Source organism: Balaenoptera physalus, assembly GCF_965194825.1.
Source record: "Balaenoptera physalus genome assembly, chromosome: 10".
NCBI classification, from domain to species: Eukaryota; Metazoa; Chordata; class Mammalia; order Artiodactyla; family Balaenopteridae; genus Balaenoptera; species Balaenoptera physalus.
The window spans coordinates 83,040,100-83,061,060 of NC_138889.1; positions in this window are offsets into that span (position 1 = coordinate 83,040,100).

Below are 20,961 nucleotides of genomic sequence, written 5' to 3' on the forward strand. Positions count from 1 at the left end.
AATTTTCCATGGAGTTTTTGGTTGATCTAGAAATGTGGAAAGACTATTCTAGACCATAAGTGTTCAGGAGAAAGGAAAAATAAGAGACTAGAAAATGTATCATAATCTTTTAAATCCACCTACATTGTCTCATTGATCCCTACAACTACCTGTAAAATAAGCATCAGTAGCCACATTTTACAAATGGTTACAATGAGCTTCAGGTAATAAAGTTAGAAAGTGGAGGGAGAGTATAAATTCATTTGTCTGGGTCTCTCCCCTTCACATAGTATTTGCAAAAACATGCCAGGTGATGGAACATCTAGGGTAGGAAACATTGATAATGGAGTGTGGAATCTTCAGGAGGTTAGAATGATGGCTAGCCTCGATCTCACATCGGAAGCCAATGCCAAAACCTCGTATTCAGTTCCATGCACTTCACTTTTATAGAGACATTGCTAGGCTTGGATAGCAAAAGATTTCAACCCTCATGCTAAAACCAATTGATTAATCATAGTGGCCTAGAGTGCTGTGTTGATGATGTATTGAGATGGATTATGAAGCTTCATCTGGGCACAGTGGCAAAGTGTGTGGGGATCAATTAGCAATGTCTTCCATGAGTATGAAGACAGGAAGGAGGGCATGCCGACAACCTATTAGCCAACCTTGGACTGTGCAATATGTCCAAAAGAAAAGACATCTGTTTTGGAACTTATAAGCATGTCACAGGATGGGATGTTTAAAATTCCAGGGCTGGGAGGGGGGAAAGTGTTGCTAGCTACATTTAAACACCAGAGGGTCAACCCAAATTCCATAAAATGAAGAACTTTGAAATAATTTGAGTTGGATGAATATGGGAAAAATGGCCTGGAAATGTTCATGTAGTAGCTGACTTATTGTGACATAGACATTGAGAGTTCAGGCTTTGGAAATGACAAGGTTGCAGGTTAGTTGTATCTAAGATATTAGACAAATCAAATTACCTCATTATATACACTCTTAAACCCATATAGCATGGTGTAGGGTTTATTGGTGCTGTAATTTTACATTTATTTATGTGATCCTTTGTTCAAAATATGTCTCCCTCACCACATGGGCTCCCCAATGATGGCGGTGGCTATTTGTTTTGCTCACGGTACCTGGAACAGAATAAATTCTCAATGGATGTTGGCTGAATAAATGAATGAACGCATACAGGCTTGTCACTCTTCAGTTGTTCCCTTCTGGGAGCCACTATCAATTTGGTACTCAGATCACCAATAACATTTGCTCTAAGGTGTCATCTTATGTTGACCAATAGAAGGGGTCCCAAGAGACACATAAGTCACGGAAGTTACACTCATGCTTTGTGTCACTGAAGCCAGTTTCATTCATGGATTCAGGGAGGGGTGAGGCAGGGGAAAAGCGAGGTTGGGAACAAAGGGGAGGGATAGGTGGTGGTCTCTTGATAGTTGTTCCCACAGACTTTGTACCTCGCTTTTGTAAGCCTCATCACACTTATTACTTATTGACTATTGTCTTGTTCAATGTCTTATTTTCCTGTTATACAATATCTCCCATGGGGGTAAAGACTATGTCTTTACTTATTGCTATATCTCAAACACCTAGAATAGTGTCTAGTACATAGTAGGTACCCAATAAATATTTGTCAAATGAGTAAATGAATAAAATGTGACCTAGAATCTTTGTGCCCAATGAAGTAGTATGTGAAATGTAAGACACATAATACACAGTCTTTGCCTTCAAGTAGCCTACAGCCTAGGTGGATACTTAGGAACACACAAAACTCTTAATACATACATAAAAAGGCTTTGCAGCAGGAATGAATAAAGTTTAAACCTTGCCCCCAGAGAATTGCCTGTGATCAGCACTTCAGTGGCCAATAAAAATTACTCTGATACTTTATGGTGATTGCAATAAAATATACATGTCCCTACCTTTTCTCATTTCATCTTCTAGTAGTAAAGGAACACAGGGCTGAAATTAGTCCAGGATATAGTCTCTTAACCTCTCTAGGGTTCAGTTTCCTCATCTGTGAAATGTGAGTGGGGTTGGACATTGGAATGATGACTGATAAGAAACTTTCTCATAAAATTCTTAGAAAATCTAAGTTGCAAGGTAAATATACGAAGGGGGTAGGTAAGCAAGCATCTTCAGCCCAAAGATGTTTCAAAAAATACATCATCACAAAGCAGCCAAAAAAATGGACCATATCTCATATTGAACTATGCATGAACTTAAAACATGTAAAAGGACTATTAAATTTTTTTTCATACAGTACAAAATAAATCCCTGAGAAACTAAAGAACAATGTCTTGGCTAAAGAAAGGATTATTTGATATTAGTTGAACTGTAAATATTCAGGAATTTAATACTGATTACAGTTGAATACAAAGAGGACATAAGGAATGGCACAGGCTGCTATCAGTCCAGAGACAGTGTTGTACTTGGAGCCATGAGAATTACGTGTGAGCGGTCAGGGTGCTGAAAAAATGGAACTGAAATTGGCTGTCAAGAATGCATGAATGATTAATATGTAAGCGCAGTGATGTGGATCGGAATATATTGCACATTCGATTGAGTGGAAAAAGTCTGTGTGTGGGGTGTGAGGGGGGAGGTTTCCTAGTACCTACATATGTATGTGGGATTGTTTTAATATCTTGCATTAATAGACACTAGCCAGATTCATTAAGAGGTTGTCACCAAGACTCATCAATTTTTCTTACATTATATTTCTTGTATCCATGTTTCTTTTTCATTTCCTCTGCCTTTTCCGTAGTTTAAACCCAACATTTCATGTCTTGGCTATTGCAATGGTCTCCCAATTAATCAACATGCCAGCCTTCACCAAATCAAATTGACCACACCTAAAACCACCAAGTCAGTATTTCTAAAGCATCCCTTTAATTATGTCACTCTTCTATCTCAATCTCATATTCTCCTTCTCCCTACTCCCACAAAATTGCCCAGAATAGTGGGCTTCAAACTATCTTCTAAGGACCATTCATAGTATGCTCCATAATTAATAGTGTTGATTTTTACTCATCCATTGTCTTTCCAGCATCTAGCACAATGCCTGGGACAGGATAAATGTCCAGTAATAATTAGTAAAATAAATGAATAAATGAACGAATAATGAAGTGACTCACTGGTTGCTGGGAAATGGAATTAAAGAATACCAAGAGACTGGATTCTGGGCCCCCTACTTCCTCTCAAATCAGCAGCTCCATTATTATCTACTAATTATGTTGGTGTTCCCAAGTTAAATTTTGTTTGAAAAAGAGTCCGGATGCTCTAAGCGTTTGTTTGAAAATCAATGAACTAGGTAAAGACATCTTATCTCTTATATCTGACACTCAAAATCCCAAATTAATCTTCTAAAATTAAACGTAGAGGATATCATCATTTCTTGCTCAGCAACCCTCCCCCAAACCCCATGGCTCTATGGCTGCCACGTTTGTTCCTATATAATCCTATCCCTGAGAAACAGGTTTTGACTCAAGTCTGGCCAATTATAATGTTTGGACATCCAGGCCAGAGTTGATTTGTGTGGGGGTGGGCACCTGACCCCAGCTGGGCTCTTCATTATCCTTTCCTGGGGTTTCAAACATTTTTTAAAAATCAGAAACTAAACAATAACAATCTGTCCATTTCTGTGGTGAAAACTGTGAGAAATGCTTCATGATCGGGTTTCCCAATATCTGAAGAAAGTGAATTTGGAGTGGAAGAGATAGAAGCAAAGATGCAGAGAGAAGGGGAGATGAGAGACAGAGAGAGAGGATCCTGGTGGCCTTTGAGCCCTTGGTTCTATATGTTTCTTAGGCTGTCAAAGGTTGGGTTCTATGTAGTCAGACCCTGAGATGGAGTTTGGGGTGCAGGGTATTTATTAGGAAGCAACACTCATAGAAAGGAGGGGCGGAAGCAGGATTGGGTAGAGGGAGAAATTGAACTGCAGCGCAGGTCTAGGAAAGCTTTGGCCGACCCCACAGAGAGCTCTGCAGCATACACAGCCCATTGGAATTGTCCTGCATGGGCCAAGGTAGTCTGGTCTTTATACTCCCACAGTGACCAGTCACTGAAAGTGGTCTGCCCAGGGAAGGATGTGTTCTTGGGTGACACAGCTCTGTAGCTGAGGCAAACCCTGAAGGAGTTGACAGCTGAAGGCTCTCTACTGACCACACAGCCAGCATCTGGGGCAACACACCCTTCTTTGAGAGGGATCTGGGCTGCACATCTCCTGCCCACCAGAGGCCCACCTTCGGCCTACCTTCCTTCTGTTTAATGTTCAACTCTTTCGATTATGGGATGCACTCCAATATGCTTTCAATACATTTCGATTTTTGCCAAATCAAGGTCAAGTTACGTTTTTACCACTTGCCACCAAGAAAGTCCTAATATCGTCCAGCCAGATCGTTCCCCAGAATGCCCTCTCTAGTCCTCTGGCCTTGAAATGCCTGTATTTTTCTTCTCTACCCACTCACTCGTGCAACGAAAGTTTCCTGAGCATCCACTATGTACCAGGCAGGAATCTAACTCCTCCCTTTCCCAAAGCTCGAGCTGCTGCCTCATGGCCTTTAGAAAGCTTCTCGACAGATGGCCCCTCAGCTAGTTTGCCTTCCTTTGAACATCAATTGCATGCATTGCCTTGACCATTCACTCAGCACTACTTTGCCTCTCCCTGGACCACTGGCCTCTGGGGGAACTGTTGTTGTGACACTGTTCTATGAAATAATGGGCCTCGGTGAGGAATGGGATGAGAAACTGCCCATGAGACTTGTCTCAACCTCTGTTCATTACATTTCAGTGTTCTTTGAGACTCTCAGGGGAAATTTCTTTCCTATCTCAATCTCAGTAGCATGTGTGCTTCTGAATAACTGCTTGGTTTTTATCCCACCACCCTGTGAACTGTGTAACTGGCTAAATTTCTCTTTTCACACTGGTTGCTAGAGAGCTCAAGGCAAATCTGTTATACCCTCTTAGCAAACGAGTAACATTCAAATGTCCATGTCACTAACTGTTGCCTCCAGGTAACTGAGGCTGAGGACTTGTTTTATTTGTTTAGTTGGGGTTTCTTAAAGATAGAATCTGAATGCCTTCAGGCCAGGCATACAACCTCTTGGTTGTCACAAACGCACCCACTGTTGACGTATATACCACTTGTCACTTCACACGAGTATGCTACCTGCTGGCTCCCCGAAAGTATTTGATTTTATGATTCTTCATCTGTGGTGTGCATTTAAAAAAATTAATAGAATGTTTTATTGAATCTACCATATCCAAAATATCATTTCAACTTGCAATCAATGTTTTAAGAAATATTAATGAGGTTTTTGTTTGTTTGTTTTTTTCAAAGGCTTTGCAATCCTGTGTGTGTCTTTTTCTTTCATTGTGGTAAAATTTACCATTTTAACCATTTTAAACGTAGAGTTCAGTGGCATTAGTACATTCATGTTGTTGTGCAGCAATCACGACCATCCATCTCTAGAACTTTTTCATCTTCCCAACCTGAAGCTCTATGCCCGTTATGCCTCCCCTCAGCCTGTGGCAACCACCATTCTACTCTCTGTACCTACGAATTTGACTAAATACCTCATGTAAGTGGAATCATACAGTATTTATCCCTTTGTGTCTGGCTTATTTCACTCAGCATAATGTCTTCAAGGTTCATCCAACTGTAGCATGTGTCAAAATTTCCTTTCTTTAAGGCCGAATAATATTCCGTTGTATGCATATATCACATTTGTTTATTCATTCATCTATGACCTGCATTTTTATATTAGCCTCATTTTATGTTGTTATGGTTGCTTTTTCTAGATAAACTGCCTTTAATCCTTTTCTGAACAGAGTGCAGCATAGCTACATTCATATTTTTCATCCTCAATAAGACCATAAGCTCCTTAAAGGCAGTGCCTAGCACAGGCTTGTCACAAAGGAGATGTTTGATACACGTATTCCAGGCACACATCACACTGGCGTCTAACCTGGGGATGAGGTGACTATGGAGGGGAAGGCAGAGGAGGGCCTGAATCTTAGCTTGGGTGATGTGGGAACGAAACCAAGGGCAGCTTTTGGCCATCTTGTCTATGTGTTTCATGATCCTGCATTCACTCTGCTTCCTCCAATAGCTTTCCATGATGGTCTTAGGAATAGCATTAACATATATTACCTTAAAAATACAGTCCCTCGGGTAACTGCAGGTGATTTGTTCCAGGACGCCCCTCGGATACCAAAATCCAAGGATGTTCAAATCTGCTGCTTTAAAGGCTGCTTTAATGCTCAGACCTTTCCGAATATTCAAAGTCACTGAGAAATGCTTTTAAACTTTAAAAAAATAGAGATACAATTCCATGCTTTGGGGGAAAGCCTTTAATCACCAACCTAAAAAAAGAAGCTTTGTAAAGAACCTATATAGAGAGCCAGGTTGTGCCAGGAAGCAACGTTATACAGGGTCGCTGGCTTCTCCATGGTATGGTTAAAGCATGTTAAAAGTCTCCCGACCTGGGCTTCCATGGTGGCACAGTGGTTGAGAGTCTGCCTGCCAATGCAGGGGACACGGGTTCGAGCCCTGGTCTGGGAGGATCCCACATGCCGCGGAGCAACTGGGCCCGTGAGCCGCAACTACTGAGCCTGCGCGTCTGGAGCCTGTGCTCCGCAAGAGAAGCCGCGACAGTGAGAGGCCCGCGCACCGCGATGAAGAGTGGCCCCCACTTGCCGCAACTAGAGAAAGCCCTCGCACAGAAAAAGAAGACCCAACCCAGCCAAAAATATAAATAAATAAATTAATAAATTAAAAAAAAAAAAAAAGTCTCCCGACCCCAGCTGAAGCAGGCCTGGCGAATTCTCCCACGCACGGCCACACTTTTGATTGAAGGTATTAACTCCAGAAAGCTCTCATGAAAAGATTGCCAGGGTGGAGTGAGGCTGGGATAGAGATTCCCTTAGAATCCATTAGAATCTAGAGGAGTTGGAAGCTGGTTCAGAGGCATCCTATCCAACTAGTAGAGGCCAAGGGGACCCCTCACTGCCCGTCCCTGATCAGGTGGGCTTCGATCCTGTGCAGGAGCTGCTGCAGGATGGGAGCAGCCCACTCTTGGTTTAGACAGCCCTGTAGTTGGAAGGGTCTTTACTTTATTCAAAGCATCATTCTCTAGAATTATCTCCTTTGGTTAATCATTTGCCTTAACATACTGTGAATGAAAAATATTGCCTGCCAGATCAGTAAACAAAGGATGTTGCAGCCATCGAGCCATCCCGTTACAGCCACCCCAATGGTGAGCCCTGAGGGAGCTCAGGATAGAAACAGGATGCCCGCCATCAAGTCTTCAGCCACTGCAGCCACCCCCAAAAATGCACCCTGAGGAGATGAGAAAGCACAGGATACTGGCCCCAGATAGCTGAGGTGCATATCCAAGGAATGATTTCAGTGAGCCCAGACTCTTGCATCTCTCCATACATAGAAAAGTGCTAAATTCCTTAACTTGAGGTATCTGGTTCTTTAATTAACAATAATCTTTTGATGTTCTGACTACCTGGTCTTTGTTGCAGAAACTCCTATGTATCCTGGCTCCTCCCTGACCTCTTCAGAGCAGTTCCTCAGAGCTATCTGAGAGGCTATGTCCCGGGCTTAAGTCCTCAGTTTTGTCTGCCAAATAAAACCTAATTCTCAACTTTCAGGTTGCGCATTTGTTTTCAGTCAACAATACGTATGTCTAATCCTAGATGTATACACTCAGCTGGTCCTCACTTGGCTAGGAATTAGCCCTTGAGGGATCTGAAAATGGGATAGGGTGATTTTCATGACACAGGAGGAGTTTAGGCTACTGGAAGAGGCAGGTGGAAATGAGATTGGGCAGGGGTGACCTGCAGGAGTGAGGTGGGCAGCAGCTCTGCAGGGGCGTGGGCAGCCGGCTAGCAGCAGGAGGGACTTGAATGATACCTGGAAACAAGCTGAAGAAGAGTCCAGTGGACTGACCCTGCTTTCCCTGGGATCTCCCCCAGCCTGGTGCCTCGGGCACCAGAATTCACTGGGCACTGGGCTAGAAGGTAGGAAACCTTAATCTGGTCCCAGCCTATCTTTACTAGTTCTGTTACCTTGGGAAGATCATTTAAGCTCATCATACCTCAGTTTCTCATTTGCAAAACTGGTTTAATAATACCTAATCTTTCTACTTTGTAGGAATGTCTCAAGGATCAAATGGGATAATGCACACAAATTTTAGTAAGGATGAAGGGCTTTAAAGCACATATATGGGGTAATATAAACTGTCTCTGCTTTGATTTTACTTTCCTGCCTTTAGTTTTCTTTGCATTACAATCTTCTGTATAATGTTAACTTGTTTGTACATTTTAAGGTACATCTTATCCTTTTTGAAAGATGATGTGGAATAAATATAAACATCCACAAAATAACTATTTAATGGATTGTTATGATTACTATTGTCTTGGGGAAATATACTAGGGGAATGACATATGGAATATATTATATAGGGAATATATTATACAGAGAATATGTTATGCATAGAACATATGATATATAGACTATATTGTACAGAGAATATATTAAGAGAGAGAATACATTATAGAGTATACTATATCATATTATATTATTGGTCTAGGCTTTTCTGTAAACAATTATAAAGCGCTACTTTCTCTACTAAATAAGAAACTTCTATTGAAACCCGTGCCTCACCCAGTTCTGTAAAAAGGGAAACTCACCGGGAGTGCTGCAGAGTTGATGTCCCCAGGATGTGCATTCTCTCCCAAATCAGTACCAGGAGAGCCGTCTGCCTTGCTCCTGAGGTGAGGCCTGGCTGTGAGCGGGGTGCAGCCCACTGTGTGGCTTCCTTTTATTGTCTCTGTTTTACAATTGCCACCTGTAGAGTCCTCAGCAAACCTGATTGGCCTTCTCCATTCCTAACCACACCTGTGTGAGGTGAGGCAGGCCTGCTGCTACTGGGCAGGTGGTTAAATGAGGCCCTGCGAGACTTGTGTGGTGGGAGATACAGGCTGGAGGCAAACAGACTTGACTGAAGGCGGGTTCCACCAAGCATCCGGGGCCACACTACTTGTTCGGTCTTGGGCAATTTAAACTCTCTGAGTCCCAGTTTCCTCATCTATAAAGTGGGGAAAACAATAGCAGCTACAAAACCGAGTTGTAACAATAATAAAGGTATTAAACTGTGGAGCCCTAAGCTTAAAGCTTGACCCATATTATTGTTGTTAATAAACTACTATCCACCACACCCTTTCATCTGAGTGAAGCTGCAACCCAAGCCTGGCTCAAGAGAAAATATTTTGTGTTACGGGAAAAGAGGAATTAAAATGAAATTTTCTCTATAATATTTGGAGTCTGTTTTCTGAACCTAGAAATTAAGTATTCTTGTGACCGTAGTAGGTAAATGACAACACTATTACATCACACTGAACCAAAAAGGTGGCCATGTCCTCTTGTGTCTGACTTTAAAAAGCTGTGAGAACTAAGCCAGCTAGTTGTCAATCAGTATTCAGGTGTAGCTTGGGAATATGATTCACGTGTAGGCTCTGAACCCGACAGTCAGTAAGCTGAGCTTCAACAAGAACTTTATTAAAGAGAAACACCCCTCCCCCGCCCTCCACCGACATAGGGATTGCACCTTGCACTTGGTCTTTGCCCTTTTTATGTGCACATTGTCACATTTATAATTTTACTCAACACGGCTGGATGAAACTGGTCCTCTCTCAACTTACAAAGACCCACTTTACAGGAAATGTAAGAGAAAGGCCAGAGTGTGATTTAAGGAGTGCTACCAAATGCATCCGCCTAGAACTGTCACTCTCCTGGCTATGCCACAGTTCCTGGAATTGCACCTGAGACCCAAACCTTTGGGTCCACCAGTATCTCCAAAGACTTTGAGACAAGTGCAAATATCATACACTGTTCACGATACACGGTAACAGCTATTTGCATGCATATCTGGCCCACCCATTGCAAGGCCCTCCATGAACTTTGCCCCACTCGCCCCTCCCACCTCTTCCTGCCCTACTCTGCCCCAGCTCGCTCTGCTCCAGCCAGCCAGGCCTTCCTGTTCACGGCAAGCAAAGCTCGTCTTGCCTCAGGATACTTGCACTTGCGATCACTTCTGCTTAGAACTTTCTTTGCTGGCTGACTCCTCCATCAGGTCTCAGCCCAAATGCCACCTTCTTAGCAAAGTATTTCCTTATTGCCACTCTGAAGCGGCACACCTCAGCTTTTTTCTGTAACACTCCTGTTTTTATTGCCTTCATAGCACTTACCACTGTGTCTCAATGCTTTTAACTTCTAGGGGTGACTGAGTGACAACATGGAGAGGTCAATGCCATTGAAAGAAAGTACTACTTATCAATATATTTCCCAAGAGAAAGGGGCCCACCACGCCGCATATATCTACAGAGGAAGCATTCACTTTTGCTCAAGAAGCAGAAGCAGGAGCGAGGGGAAGGCCCAAGCCTTTATTGGGGTTTCTTTGGGAAGGGCAGGGCAGGACAGAGCAAATGGCTTAGGACTGGCTAGTTTGAATAATTCTGGCACGGTTTGGGCTATAGGTCTGGTCTCTAGCTGCTGGTCCCTGGGATGATTCAGGGCAGGGGAAATATTGACTTGCTGTGTGAGACTTAGTTAAGAAGGGTGCTTGGAGAGTATAGACTCAGGATCAGTCGGTTTGTGTATGAAAGGCATGCTCCAGGTTGAGCCCTTTGCAATCTCTAAGAATTGGTTAGCCCTGAGAGGGGCAGCCTCTCCCCGCTGCCAGGAAGATTTCTAAGATATTACAACATCATAAGATGAGGTATTAATTTCCAGTTATAAAATAAATAAGTCCTGGGGATGTTAGGTACAGCATGGTGACTATAGCTAATAATACTGTAATGCATATTTGAAAGTTGCTAAGAGAGTGGATCTTAAATATTTTCCCCCAAGGAAAAAAAATTTTGTAACTATATATGGTGACAGATGGTAACTAGACTTATTGTGGTGATCACTTTGCAATATATACATATATCAAATCGTTGTGTTGTACCCCTGAAACTACTATGACGTTAAGTCAATTATACCTTAATAAAAAATTATTCAATTTTAAAAAGAAAATTATAAGATACAGAAAATAAAAACATCATTAATACATACTTCCTGAAATAATCTCATTTATTGATTTTTTTTTTTTTTTTTGCCTACTCCAATAGAAGATAAGCCCCACGAAGGCTGGGACATTGTTCTTATTGTTCTTTACTATATTGCTAATGCTTAGTTAAATGCCTGGCATGTGGTAGGTGTAAATAATAAATTACAAATAAATATCTGTTGCATGAATGAACACATATGAGCTTCTAGAATCAGGAACTGTGTGGTCTTTACATTTGTATCTCTCTATCCCACCCCATCCTTACACTTCACCCAGCACAGCACAGAATACATAGTAACTATCATAAGTAAAAAGGGTTGTTGAATTCAGTTGAACAGAGAATGGTAATATACCATTTTAATTTGTGTAGTTTCAAATAGTTTTAGCAAATTTATTCATGTGTCACAGGTAAGGTGGATGGAATGGCACAAAAAAATCATGAATTTTGGTAGATACGGTATTTGGAAGAAATAAGATAAAATAGATTCAAGACATATGCCCCCTTTAGTCAGGGATTAGCAATAGCATCTTCAAATATCAAGGACAACACATCACAGGTCATAATGACCCCCTCATCTCTGCATTCAGGAGGTATTTAAACTAACCGTTTAAAATACAAATGCAATACACCAAGACATTAAAAGCATTTATCTCTAGACAGCAGGATTATGAGTATCTTTGTAGTTTTCTGCATTTTCCATATTTTCTACAATAAACATGCATGACTTTTTAAATGAGAACAAAAATCATTCACAAAGAAATTAACATTTCAGTTATATTTTATTCTGGCGTCTACCCTAGAATATGCCAACAGATTAATAGAACTAACAAAGGAGCCAAATTCTGCAGTGTTTTTTCTAGATCCTTCTTTATTTATGAATATCTCAGAATAAATGTGAATTCCTAAACTATCCTTCATGAAATCTATTCAGAGTTTCAATGAACCCCAGCTAACGAGAGCAGAGCACGTTACCATGTCATGCAAGAACAGAAAATAGCCTGGTAAATTCTCTATGTCCCCCTACTGATGTCAGCCCTGCCAACGTTCCTTACTGACGTCCTCAAAACTGACATTACCCTTTCATTGATGTCACTGAATCAGGAAGCTGAAAAGCTGTTGCAAAGTGACTGTTTCTATTGCAAAGGTTTAAAACTTCAGAGATTGAAAGGTTAAAGTTAAAAATATGTATTTTAATTTGAACAACAGATGGCCTTGGAGTGACTACAAGGCTGAATTAACTCTCGAGGTTCTATGGCTGTTTGTGAAAGGAAAAAAAAAAAAGACAACCAAAACCCTTAAAAAGCCCACACTAGAACACGCAGCTCAAGCACTGGTGACATCAGCAGAATCTCTCTGTTGAATTAGAGTCCCGAATTTGGCTGCAGAGCCATCTGTTAGCCTCCAGATAGAATAATCTTCTATGAAATTATACTGCATCATTTCACTAATGAACCTTTCCAATTTTTAGGGCTTCGGCCTCACAGCTAGCTCACCTCCTGCCATGGCTCCCTGAGCCCCTAAGATACACAGAGGGATCCTCCGTGCTAAAGTCTACCGTGGAGCTGTCCTTTAGAAAGATGCCTCCAGTCCTAGATCGAGTTCTATGGAAACAGAATGAGATGGGAAGTTGCATGGAGAAGGTTTATTAGGACATGCCCTTGTAAGGAAATGAGGAAGGTAGGATGGGGCAGAGGGGAAAGCTGATCTACAAGGTGGTTCCAACTCAAGCCTCAGTCATCCTATGGGGAGCTCTGCTGCCAGGAAGGCCTCTCAGATTATCCCAAATGGAATCAAGGAAGCCAGTCATTGTATCCACGCATCAGCTGTCATTGGACACAGGCTGCTCCCTATGAGAGAGCATCCCCTTGGCTGATAAAGTTCCCTGTGGCTGAGACAATTTCCAGTCAGAGACTCAGCCAGTATTCCCAATAGCTGAAGGATGAGCACCTTGACCCTGATAGGGGGTCTGAATAAAGCACTCCAGTCTTTATTCCACCCCCATTCACCCAGATCCTTCAGTGACAGTGGCACCCATATCCTTGAAAGTCTTCAACTCCTGTCTTCCCTCTCAGCCTTGACCAAACTTCTTTCCAGCATCATAGTATCCTAGGGACAAACCTCAGTTACCCAGACTATTAAGGTATTGATTCAATCGTTTATTCTTTGAACACTACCAATCGTATGCTGAGGATGAGTCCCCTCTTTCAGGGAATTGCGGGGAGTAAGAAGTGTTAGACGAAAAAGGAACAGCATGTGTGGGGGCCTGTAGGCAAGAGGGAGCATTGATGAGTTCAGAGAACTGAAAATGGATCAGAACCCAAGAAGGAAGATGGTGGGAGCAGAGCAGAAGGAGATTGTGAAGGGCACTGTCTCCCACACGACCGAGCTTGGGATTTGTCTTGACGTCATTCCATCGTCCTTCCATTGCTTTGGCAAAACACTTAGGTGTCATTCTTGACTCATCTCTTGCACTCAGACCACACATTTAATCTGTCATCAAAACCTATGAGTTCCAAAAAAAGGACAACAATATTTATTTATTTACTTACTTACTTAAGTATTTTTCCAACCCCTTCTCATCACTCCCATTACTCCCACTCTGGTCCAAGCTTCATCATTTCTTGCCTGGATTACTGAAATAGCTTTCTCATTGATCTCTCTGTTTTTGCCCTTGCCCCTTGGTAGTCCATTCTCAAGAAGCAGCCAGACAGATCTTGCAAATATATCAATTCAGATTTTCTAATGCAGAGTAAAAGCCGAAGTTCTTAGTATGACCTACAAGACCCGAGCTACCCGATCTCCCCTGCCCCATTACAACTCTAATGTAGTCCCCTCTCTCGCTCTGCTCCTGGGCTTGCTGGTCTTCAACAAGCCAGACATGCTCCCACCTTGAGACATTCCTTTTTCCTTCTTCCTTGGATGATGCCACCCAAACATGGAAAGAACTAGCTCCCTCATGTCTTCCATGTCTTCACTTAAATTCACTCTCCTAGTAAATCTTTCCCTGGCCACCCTATCTACAGTTTTAATCTTCAACCTCAGTACTTCATAGCGTCTTTTCTTATTTGATTTTTGTAATCAGCACTCTCTATTCATTGCCTCTTTCCCTTCCACCCCCCAACAAGACTGTGAGCTTCCTAAAAGCAGGACTTTTTGTGTAATTTGTTCACTATCACATGTCTCTGGCAGATGGTAGGTGCCTCAATAATTATTGGATAAATGGATAGGGAGGCTTTGAAGATTTTTCTGGATGGTTGAGTAGCCAGATAGCAGGTGTAGCTTACTAGGCAATAAATCCTTTTATTTTAAAATTTGCACATGTTTAGTGGATAGCTTTCTAAAACATATTACACTATTATCTGCATTTTTGAATAAACATAATTAGTTCTGTGTGCTAAGTAGGGATGCTTTCAGAAGCTCTTGAGGTATTTGCCCCAGTGCTAAATGGTCTCTGCTTATTGTGTCTTGTGCCTGTGTTTTACACAATAGCTTTCCTCCTGTTTCTTGACTTAATAGTAGGCTTCAGCTGTCAATGTGCCTAAGACTTCTCCAACATACCAAACTAGACAAGAGCCAAAGACATTAGCCCAGCAAAACTAACAACAACCAGAGTGTCAAAAGCTTCCCCAGTCAAGAAGAAAGCATAGAGCACTGGGAGACAAAAGATCTATCTAGATTCTAGCATAGTTACTAATAAGCTAAGTGATATGGGGAAGGGAGCGAGCTGATCATTATGGAGATGTTATTTTATTTGATTCACACAATAACTGGATGATGGTTGTATCATTACCAGCTTACCAACAAAAAAAAAAACAGCAAAAACCCAGACTATGGGAAATTAATCTGTTCAAGATTAGATGGCTTGCCAATAATAGACCCAGGAATGATTCCAGGTCCCCCGATTCCAAATACTATGCTCTCTTCACCATACTGAGGTAGATCACTACTTATTTCTTCATAAGAGATGGCTTAAATCAGAGCAATAGCAATCAAAAAGCATCTCATATACCATGGGTTGATTGCCTACAAGAATACTGGTTAAGAGAAGGGGTAAGTGTCAAGCAGACTCAGATTAATTTCTTGTTCCAACAAGCCATTTAAACGTTCTGAACCTCAGTTTCCTTATTTGTAAACTGAGGATAATAATACTAATAGTAATAATAATAATACCCACAGCAAAGGGCTGTTGTGATCTCTTCTAGAATAATGCATGAAAAGCATTTTCCTTAGTACTTGGCCTATAATAAGCACTCAGTAAATGATTGCTTTATTATTATTATTGCCAAAGTAAATCCCTCCCCTTGACACCAGGTATAATCCAGCGAGCTTTTGGACCATTTGTACAGGTGACCTCAAAGGCTTAAGGGTAGAGAGTGAAACATAAGTCAGCTGTGCAGCACCAGAGTTAACAGAAAGGTGATGTCATCCTGGCATGACTATAAACATGTACAGAGTATCAAAACGTGGGGAGAAGCCAGCCATCTTACTCAGGAGGGATGAAGCCCTAGAGTCCACTGACCTGGGCACCTTGCTTTCACCGGAAAGCTTCCAGCCTGGGCTTCCATCAGGGTGGGTCGGAGCTGTCTCTTTTTCAGGCAGGACATTATGTGGATTGTATTACATGGCTGTAAACTGATCAGTGCCTATTCCTATGCCGTCAAGCATCTGAGTTCAAACAATTGGACTATTTTAATAAGATTAGCAGCTTGTCCCCCTCTTACACTTTTCTCTCTGCAGGATACCTATCAGTGTCCTTCAGAGAAATCCTTAGGAAAGTAGTAGGATTTCAGGATGCTCCACATCTTCCATCCTGAGGCAGATGCAGCTAAAAAAGCCCTCCATGTCTGCTGCCCAGAACCACCTATGCCCTCAAAAAATATGCCAGAGAAAGCCCAAGTCAAGGGAGTGGTAATGCGGACAAGAGGCTTACTAGAATGAGTCTGTATTCTTGAATACTAAACCTCACAACAGGTGTGTATGCAACTCACCCATGGACTGAGAGCCAAGCTCTGCCTCCAAAGGCTAGAGTGTAACAGATGGCCACATGCCCAATTACGTGAGGCAGAGTTTCATACTTATGTAAGTGTTAAGGGGTTGCTATGAGGGTTGTGGAATCACACAGACCTGCCTCTCAAATCTCAGTTCCCTTACTTACTAATTTTGAGAACTTGATGAAGTGAGTTGACATCTCAAATCTTATTAGTTTCCCCCTCTTTAAAATGGGATAATGATACCTACCTGTGGCAAATGGAACTAAGCCTACTTGCTTACTCACAAATATTGGATCCTCCAAGGATTATTATTATTATTAGGTTCTTTCTGGTAGAGAGTAGGAGCCTGTAATAGTCACAGGTAGATGAGGGCTGTGGGTTTCCTCCTCCAAAATCTCTCTATCAGGGGCTACTTTGCAATGAAAGCAAATCTCAGGCCAAATTCTGCCACAGATCAGTAGGCATGAAACAGTCATAGAACCCATTCTGTAGGTGTTACAAAGTCTCCGCTGTCTGTGATTCTCTTTAGGTGACTGACACTTTTTAGAGGTAGAATTCTGCTTGAATTTCGAGTAGGAGCCAGGTAACAATAACTACTCTTCAGAATCCTAAACCCAGGGGTTCCTTTTTGAAGCAGTTGGGCTACTGGGTGACTAGATTTTTATATTCTATTTTAGTAATGGAGAGAGTGTGTCTGTATCATACTTTCAGCCAGTGCAGCATCTGCAACACTCCTCATTTCACCTCATTTCAATGAAAAATGATTTCTAACATCTGTTATGCTAATTTATAAACTTTTGGTGTTGACTACAGATCATGATAGTTAAAGGACTAAAGTAGTTTAGTAGTAACTGCCTCTGGAATGTGGGGTTCTAATAGGGTCTTTCAAAGGCTAACAAGCCATTCTTGAAGTGTGTTTTCCTGATTAGAGACCTTTGAATATTAATCACCCTAAAGTGGTTTTAATTAGGGTAATTAATTAGCTACCCTAAGGTATAGATTGAAATTAATTACCCCCCCCCACACACACACACACACTACTATCTACACTGATACATTTAAAAGTTAAAGACTACATAGACTATCTTATAGAATTAAACAATATATGTTAGGGACTTAGTGCCCACCATGTACTAAATGATAGCTATTAACATTATATAAATTTATATTTCTAATAATAACATTACCAGAACCTGGACCAATTAAGGCCTTCCAACTTGGTGGTTGACTTAGTTGTAGAGCAAAGGCCAGTGGTGAGTGACTCTGAATTAAGGAATGAATGATACCCTCTTGGTAGCCGCCAGAAATGCATTGATGGTGGGGGGGGGAGGGGAAGTTTTACAAGGGATTGAAATTCTTGGGTGAGTAGGTGAGAGTGGGTATAGAGAACTTTAGATATTAATGTTCATGTGATATTAGTAGATATCACTAGGCACTAAACTGCATAAGGACAGGAAATTCTTCCATTCCCTGCCCCGTCCCGTCCCGTCCTCCCCCACCCCTGCTATATCTCAGTGCTAAGAACAGTGTCTGGTATATTCTAGTTGCTCAAGAGATAGGTGTTGAATGAATGAATAAATTAATTTTTAAAATCCAGTTTGGTTCTCTTGAGAATGTTCAGGGCTTAGTGCTGTGCTAGGTATAAAGTAGATGCTTAATAGATGTTTACTAATTAAAATGAATGACAAGGGCTTCCCTGGTGGCGCAGTGGTTAAGAATCCGCCTGCCAATGCAAGGGACATGGGTTCGAGCCCTGGTCTGGGAGGATCCCACATGCCGCGGAGCAACTAGGCCCGTGCGCCACAACTACTGAGCCTGCGCGTCTGCAGCCTGTGCTCCGCAACGGGAGAGGCCGCAACAGTGAGAGGCCCGCGCACCGCGATGAAGAGTGGCCCCCGCTCGCCGCAACTGGAGAAAGCCCTCGCACAGAAACGAAAACCCAACACAGCCATAAATAAATAAATAAATAAATAAATTTAAAAAAATAAAAAAAAATAAAATAAAATGAATGACAAAATGAATGAATGAGCAGTCGAATGAACAAATGGAAGAATTCCCTAAAGGATGTTGGCAAAGAAGATCAGAACAATGCTTCATGGAAATCCAGATATTCTGTATTTATAGCAACTTAAATGACCATATTTTAGATAAGATGGTGTGAGTATAGTGGTATTATAACAAAATGAATGTCCCTACTTGAAAAACACAGGTGAACAGATCCATATTAACCTGAAGAAAGAGCTCTGGTGTAGTCGATGGAAGGTTCCCTTCCAAGCTCATCATCATTTTTGTTTAGGGATTGTCATTTTCCTTTCTTTATGGTATTTTTTGGTGAACAGAAGTTCTTAATTTTAATGATCAAATTTATCAATCCCTTTTTGGTTTGCACATTTTGTATCTTGTTTAAGAAGTCCTTCCCTACTTCAAGTTTAAAAATACATTCTTTTTATATTGTTTACTAAAGGTTTTAAAATTTTGCTTTTCTCATGTTACCAACCCATCAGGAGTTGACGTTTTGTGTATAGTGTATAATTTTATTTTCCTCTTATACCATCATTATTCGTTCACTCATTATCTAGACACAACTTTATTCAGTAGTCCAATAACTGCATTTTATTATTTTGAACTAAGTTTTCAACTAGAGTTTTTTGGGGGGGATTGCATAAGAACGTTACAGGCATAACTTGTTTTATTGCACTTTACTTCATTACGTGCACTTAGCAGATACTGCATATTTTACAAAGTGAAGGTGTGTGGAAACTCTTTGTCAAGCAAGTCTATCGGCGCCATTTTTCCAACAGCATTTGCTCACTTTGTGTCTGTGTCAAATTTTGGTAATCCTTGCAACAACTCAAATGTTTTTATTATTATTACATTTGTTTGGTAATCTGTGATCGGTGATCTTTGATGTTACTATTGCAAAAAGATTATGACTTGTTGAAGGCTCAGATGATAGTGTTTTTTAGCAATAAAGTATTTTTAAATTAAGGTACAGTAGGTACATTTTTAAACATAATGCTATTGCACATTTAACAGACTACTGTATAACGTAAACGTAACTTTTATATGCACTAGGAAACTAAAAAATTTGTGTGACTCTCTTTATTGTAATATTTGCTTTACTGTGGTGGTCTGGAACTGAACCCACAATATGTCCAAGGTATGTCTGTAATTTCATCCCCCAAACTAATGTAAGTGGGAGCCTGTGGTTAGGAATTTGGGGTGAAGTGTCCTCCCCTCCCCCAGCTCCATTTAGAGTCAAGTCTGAGACAGGCCAACAGTTTCTTCTTGTTTCAAGTTTACTTATTATCTAATGAGGATGTCAACCTTTGGGGTATAGGGTGTCTTCTTTATTTGAGAATTTCTGCTTTACTTTCTCATTCTGCTTTGTCCCCTTCCAACTTTTCACCTCATATGGGGCCCAATAAAACTAAGGCTTTGAGCTACCAGGAATAAGCAATTTCAGTACTAGATTATTTCTTTTTACTGTCAATTCTAGACTCAAGGATTTTGAAAATTCCCTTTAATTTCCTGACAGCTCATCCATGCATTAAAATATATTTTAACAATTTAATTCAAAGTTTTAGGTGTTCTGTACCATGAAGGAGTTTCCAAGGACCTAGTCTCTCAGGAGTCTCTATGATTTTTTGTGTTTGAATCTTTGATCCAGGTGGAATTAATTTTTTAAATATTTAAGAGTGTGGTAGGGATCTGCTTTATTTTTTCTAAAGTCATCCACTTAACCCAATTATTTATCGAATAATTCACAAGATGGCAGTTTTAGAATGCAAAGAGTCAACATGCTATAGGAAAAAGAGCACTAATATAAACATGAATAAGACATAGCCCCTGTCTTGGAAGATCTTACAGCCCAATGAACAAACGACTTCTATTATTACCATTTGCCAATCTGCATTGGATATGATCAACTTCTTGTATCACCAGGGCAATATGTGCTAGAGATACCTCCATCTCTTTCTAGCTCAAAATATCTACAGACATACATATACTGCCGAGAGTATAATGGAGGATATATTAACAATTTTTTTCATGTTCATTGTTGTGTTATATACATAGTAGATGAGTTTCTGAAAAGTTGTATTTAAATCATGTTTTGAATTTCCTTGACAAGTTTTCTATTTAAGGGAATTTTACTTTGAAATATTTTCAAAAATCATTTTGAAGAGTAAATGACGATTCCCTAATTTTTATATGATGCAAATAGAAATTTTCATTTACTGGGTTTCTTAATGCAAGATATACTTGCATAATTCAGGTCTTTTCTAAAAGAGGAAGAAAAATATAAGGAGACTAGAATTTTAAAAGCAAATCAATGTGTATTTTAAAAAATGCTGTTGTTGGAATAGACTTAAAGATATTTCTTAAGGATCATTTACATGAATTCAATTTGCTTGCCTCTACACGCAAGGCAACATTTTGGGTGATTTTTTTTTTCAAAAGCTAATTTTTAAGCTTTGTAGGGAGGATGCCAAATGGTATTTTAAAAACACACATTTAAAAAAAGAAGAACGTGCAGTTTTGCCTGGAGTGCAGATGGAGCCTGTGTCAATTGAAGGCATTCTGCCTAAGGACACAGAGAAAATCACTTTTTCATAAAGACCATAAACTCCACTCTTATGTTTCTGTTCATCTTAATTTGTGGAAGGTGGGAAGGAATTAAATAGGGGCCTTAAGGGTTCAGCTGTCTTAACAATCTCATTGCTCAAGTTTTATATCAATTATGCTGTAAAAATTACTTGACCTTCAAATTAGTAATGAAGGAATATGATAATTTTGGGGTATTTCTTTTCGCTTCTCTTACTGACTTGTTTCACTTGTGTACAGATAGGGCCTA